This window comes from Zea mays, chromosome 10, assembly GCF_902167145.1.
Source record: "Zea mays cultivar B73 chromosome 10, Zm-B73-REFERENCE-NAM-5.0, whole genome shotgun sequence".
In the NCBI taxonomy this organism is placed as follows: domain Eukaryota; kingdom Viridiplantae; phylum Streptophyta; class Magnoliopsida; order Poales; family Poaceae; genus Zea; species Zea mays.
The window spans coordinates 12,713,537-12,719,536 of NC_050105.1; positions in this window are offsets into that span (position 1 = coordinate 12,713,537).

Sequence of the window (6,000 nt, forward strand, 5' to 3'; positions counted from 1 at the left end):
CCGTCGGTTCCCATTGGAGTCTTTGCGGGCTTGGCATCCTTCATCCCAAACCGCTTGATCAAGTCTTGCGTGTACTTCGTTTGGGTGATTAAGGTCCCATCTTTGAGTTGCTTCACTTGGAACCCAAGGAAATAGCTTAACTCGCCCATCATCGACATCTCAAACTTTTGAGTCATCACCCTGCTAAACTCTTCACAAGACTTTTGATTAGTAGAACCAAATATTATGTCACGACATAAATTTGGCACACAAAAAGATCACCATCACAAGTCTTAGTGAATAACGTTGGATAGGCTTTCCCAATCTTGAAAGCATTAGCAATTAAAAAGTCTCTAAGGCATTCATACCATGCTCTTGGGGCTTGCTTAAGTCCATAGAGCGCCTTAGAAAGCTTACACACGTGGTCGGGGTACCGTTCATCCTCAAAGCCAGGGGGTTGCTCCACCTACACCTCCTCCTTGATTGGCCCGTTGAGGAAAGCGCTCTTTACATCCATTTGGAACAACCTGAAAGAATGGTGAGTAGCATAGGCTAACAATATGCGAATTGACTCTAGCCTAGCCACAGGAGCAAAAGTCTCCTCAAAGTCCAAACCTGCGACTTGGGCATAACCTTTTGCCACAAGTCGTGCCTTGTTCCTTGTCACCACCCCATGCTCGTCTTGTTTGTTGCGGAACACCCACTTGGTTCCCACAACATTTTGCTTGGGACGAGGCACCAGTGTCCAAACTTCATTTCTCTTGAAGTTGTTGAGCTCCTCTTGCATGGCCAACACCCAGTCCGGATCTAACAAGGCCTCTTCTACCCTGAAAGGCTCAATAGAAGAGACAAAGGAGTAATGCTCACAAAAATTAACTAATCTAGAACGAGTAGTTACTCCCTTGCTTATGTCACCCAATATCTGGTCGACGGGATGATTCCTTTGAATCGTCGCTCGAACTTGGGTTGGAGGTGCCGGTTGTGCTTCTTCCTCCATTAAATGATCATCTTGTGCTCCCCCTTGATCACACGCCTCCTCTTGATGAACCTGTTCATCTTCTTGAGTTGGGGGTGAACCGTTGTTGAGGAAGAAGGTTGATCTTGCTCATTTTGTTCTAGTGGCCTCACATCTCCAATCGCCATGGTGCGCATTGCGGCCGTTGGAACGTCTTCTTCATCTACATCATCAAGATCAACAACTTGCTCTCTTGGAGAGCCATTAGTCTCATCAAATACAACGTCGCTAGAGACTTCAACCAAACCCGATGATTTGTTGAAGACCCTATACGCCTTTGTATTTGAGTCATAACCTAACAAAAACCCTTCTACAGCTTTGGGAGCAAACTTAGAATTCCTACCTTTCTTCACTAGAATGTAACATTTGCTCCCAAATACACGAAAGTAAGACACATTGGGTTTGTTACTGGTTAGAAGCTCATATGAAGTCTTCTTGAGGAGGCGATGAAGGTAGACCCGGTTTATGGCGTGGCAAGCCGTGCTCACAACTTCCGTCCAAAACCGTTCGGGCGTCTTGAATTCACCAAGCATCGTCCTCGCCATGTCTAGTAGCGTCCTGTTCTTCCTCTCTACCACACCGTTTTGCTGTGGTGTGTAGGGAGCGGAGAACTCGTGCTTGATCCCTTCCTCCTCAAGGTACTCCTCCACTTGAAGGTTCTTGCTTGAACTCGGACCCGTTGTCGCTCCTTATCTTCTTCACCTTGAGCTCAAACTCATTTTGAGCTCTCCTTAGGAAGCGCTTGAGGGTCCCTTGGGTTTCAGATTCATCCTGCAAAAAGAATACCCAAGTGAAGCGGGAAAAATCATCAATTATAACAAGACCATACTTACTTCCTCCTATGCTTAGATAGGCGACGGGTTCGAAGAGGTCCATATGAAGTAACTCCAGGGGTCTTGATGTTGTCATCACATTTTTGGCATGATGAGAGCTTCCCACCTGTTTACCTGCTTGACAAGCTGCACAAGGTCTATCTTTTTCGAAAGTTATATTAGTTAGACCTATCACGTGTTCTCCCTTTAGAAGCTTGTGAAGGTTCTTCATCCCCACATGTGCTAAACGGCGATGCCACAGCCAGCCCATGCTAGTCTTAGCAATTAAGCATGCATCTATATCGGCCTCCTCTTTTGCAAAATCAACTAAATAAAGTTTGCCGTCTAGTACACCCTTAAAAGCTAATGAACCATCACTTCTTCTAAAGACAGACACATCTACATTTGTGAATAAACAGTTATATCACATATTACAAAGTTGACTCACAGACAAGTTATATCCAAGCGACTCAACTAAGAACACATTAGAAATAGAGTGCTCAGATGAAATAGCAATTTTTCCTAACCCTTTTACCTTGCCTTGGTTCCCATCACCGAATATGATGGAATCTTGGGGATCCTTGTTCTTGACGTAGGAAGATAACATCCTCTTTTCCCCCGTCATGTGGTTTGTGCATCCGCTGTCGATGATCCAGCTTGAGCCCCCGGATGCATAAACCTGCAAGGCAAATTTAGGCTTGGGTCTTAGGTACCCAACTCATGTTGGGTCCTACAAGGTTAGTTACAATAGTCTTAGGGACCCAAATGCAAGTCTTGTCTCCCTTACATTTGGCCCCTAATTTCCTAGCAATTACCTTCTTATCCTTTCTACAAATAGCAAAGGAAGCATTGCAAGCATAATAAATTGTAGAAGGTTCATTCATTACTTTCCTAGGAACATGGACAATATTTCTTCTAGGCATATGATGAACGACATTTTTCCTAGCCAAACTTCTATTATACATCATAGAAGAACTTGAAGCAAACATTGCATTTGAATCATAAGCATGTGAAATAACATCATTGCAACTTCTATGATGAACATTCCTAGAATATCTCCTATCATGGTATAAGAAAGCATGGTTCTTTTGAATACTATTTGCCATAGGGGCCTTCCCTTTATCCTTGATGGAGATGGGAGCCTTATGACTTGTCAAGTTCTTGGCTTCCCTCTTGAAGCCAAGCCCATCCATATTGAGGGGTGTCTACCAACCGTGTAGGCATCCCTTGCAAATTTCAGTTTATCAAAATCATTTTTGCTAGTCTTAAGTTGAGCATTAAGACTAGCCACTTCATCATTCAATTTAGAAATTGAAACTAGGTGTTCACTACAAGCATCAACATTAAAATCTTTACACCTATTGCAAACATGTTCTACACAAGATGTTGATTTATTAGCTATTTCTAACTTAGCACTCAAATCATCATTTATGCTCTTTAAGCTAGAAATAGAGTCATGACATGTAGACAATTCACAAGAAAGCATTTCATTCCTTTTAATTTCTAAAGCAAGGGATTTTTGTGCCTCTACAAACTTATCATGTTCTTCATACAAAAGATCCTCTTGCTTTTCTAATAACCTATTTTTATCATTCAAGGCATCAATTAATTCATTAATCTTATCAACCTTAGTTCTATCTAGGCCCTTGAATAAACATGAATAGTCTATTTCATCATCGCTAGATTCTTCATCACTTGAGGAAGCGTAAGTACTAGTATCACGAGTGCTTACCTTCTTTTCCCTTGCCATGAGGCAGGTGTGATGCTCGTTGGGGAAGAGGGCCGACTTGTTGAAGGCGGTGGCGGCGAGTCCTTCGTTGTCGGAGTCGGACGACGAACAATCCGAGTCCCACTCCTTTCCAAGGTGTGCCTCGCCCTTAGCCTTCTTGTAAGCCTTCTTCTTTTCCCTCTTGTTTCCTTGTTCCTGGTCACTATCATTATCGGGACAATTAGCGATAAAATGACCAATCTTACCACATTTGAAGCATGAGCGCTTCCCCTTCGTCATGGTCTTGTTGGGATGCTCCTTGCGACCCCTTAGCGCCGTCTTGAAACGCTTGATGATGAGGGCCATTTCTTCATCATTAAGCTCGGCGGCCTCAACTTGTGCCACCTTGATAGGTAGCGCCTCCTTGCTCCTCGTTGCTTTGAGAGCAATGGTTTGAGGCTCTTGGATTGGGCCATTCAACGCATCATCAACGTATCTAGCCTCCTTGATCATCATCCGCCCGCTTACGAACTTTCCAAGTATCTCCTCGGGCGTCATCTTGGTGTACCTAGGATTCTCACGAATATTGTTCACAAGATGTGGATCAAGGACAGTAAAAGACCTTAGCATTAGGCGGACGACGTTGTGATCCGTCCATCGCGTGCTTCCATAGCTCCTTATTTTGTTGACGAGGGTCTTGAGCCGGTTGTACGTTTGGGTTGGCTCCTCGCCCCTGATCCTTGCGAATCTCCCAAGTTCGCCCTCCACCAACTCCATCTTGGTGAGCATGGTGACGTCGTTCCCCTCATGTGAGATTTTGAGGGTGTCCCAAATCTGCTTGGCGTTATCCAAGCCGCCCACCTTATGGTATTCATCCCTGCACAATGAAGCTAGAAGAACAGTAGTAGCTTGTGCATTTTTATGAATTTGCTCATTAATGAACATGGGACTATCCGTACTATCAAAGTGCATTCCATTTTCTACTATCTCCCATATACTTGGATGGAGAGAGAACAAGTGGCTACGCATTTTGTGACTCCAAAATCCGTAGTCCTCTCCATCAAAGTGGGGGGGGGAGTTACCAAGGGGAATGGAAAGCAAATGAGCATTGGAACTTTGCGGAATACGAGAATAATCAAAGGAAAAGTTTGAATTAACCGTCTTCTTTTTCTCGTAGTCGTTGTCGTCGTCCTTTTGGGAAGAGGAAGATTCGTCGCTGTCATAGTAGACTATCTCCTTGATGCGCCTTGTTTTCTTCTTCCTCCCGTCTTTTCTTTTGTGGCCCGAGCCTGAGTCAGTAGGCTTGTCATCCTTTGGATCATTGACGAAGGACTCCTTCTCCTTATCATTGACCACCATCCCCTTGCCCTTAGGATCCATCTCTTTGGGCGATTAGTCCCTTTCTTGAAGAGAACGACTCCAATACCAATTGAGAGCACCTAGAGGGGGGGTGAATAGGTGATCCTATAAAACTTGAAACTTAATGCCATAAAACTTGATTAGGAGTTAGCACAATAAAGCCAAGTGGCAAGAGAGAAGTTCTCGCAAGACACGATAACCACAAGAAGATCAATCACAGATAGACACAGTGGTTTATCCCGTGGTTCGGCCAAGTTCAACACTTGCCTACTCCACGTTGTGGCGTCCCAACGGACGAGGGTTGCAATCAACCCCTCTCAAGTGGTCCAAAGACCCACTTGAATACCACGGTGTTTTGCTTTGTTTACTATATCCCCGCTTGCGAGGGATCTCCACAACTTGGAGCCTCTCGCCCTTACATCTTGATGTTCACAAAGAAGCATGGAGTAAGGGAGGGATGAGCAACGCACACAAGACACAAAATCAGAGCGACAATACGCACACAAGTCACAACACGAGCTCTCAACACAACTCAAAGAGTTCTCTGCTCAAATGGAGCTCTAGTTGCTATCACAAAGAATCGAATGCGCGGAATTGAAGTCTTGGTGCCTAGGAATGCTTAGAGAATGCTTGGTATTCTCCTCCATGCGCCTAGGGGTCCCTTTTATAGCCCCAAGACAGCTAGGAGCCGTTGAGAGCATTCTAGGAAGGCAATTCTTGCCTTCTGTCGCCTGGCGCACCGGACAGTCCGGTGCACCACCGGACACTGTCCGGTGCGGATTTCTTTCCTTCTTTGGCGAAGCCGACCGTTGGAGATTCAGAGCCGTTGGCGCACCGGACACTGTCTGGTGCACACCGGACAGTCCGGTGCCCCCTTCTGACCGTTGGCTCTGCCACGCGTCGCGCGCGGATTACGTGGCCGACCGTTTGCCCGACCGACTGTTGGCTCACCGGACAGTCCGGTGCACCACCGGACAGTCCGGTGATTTATAGCCATACACCGCCGTCGAAGTCCCGAGAGCGGCTAGTTCGCCAGAGCTAGCCTGGCGCACCGGACACTGTCCGGTGCACCACCGGACAGTCCGGTGTACCCAGACTGAGCAGACTCTTGGCTGCTTCGAGCCAAG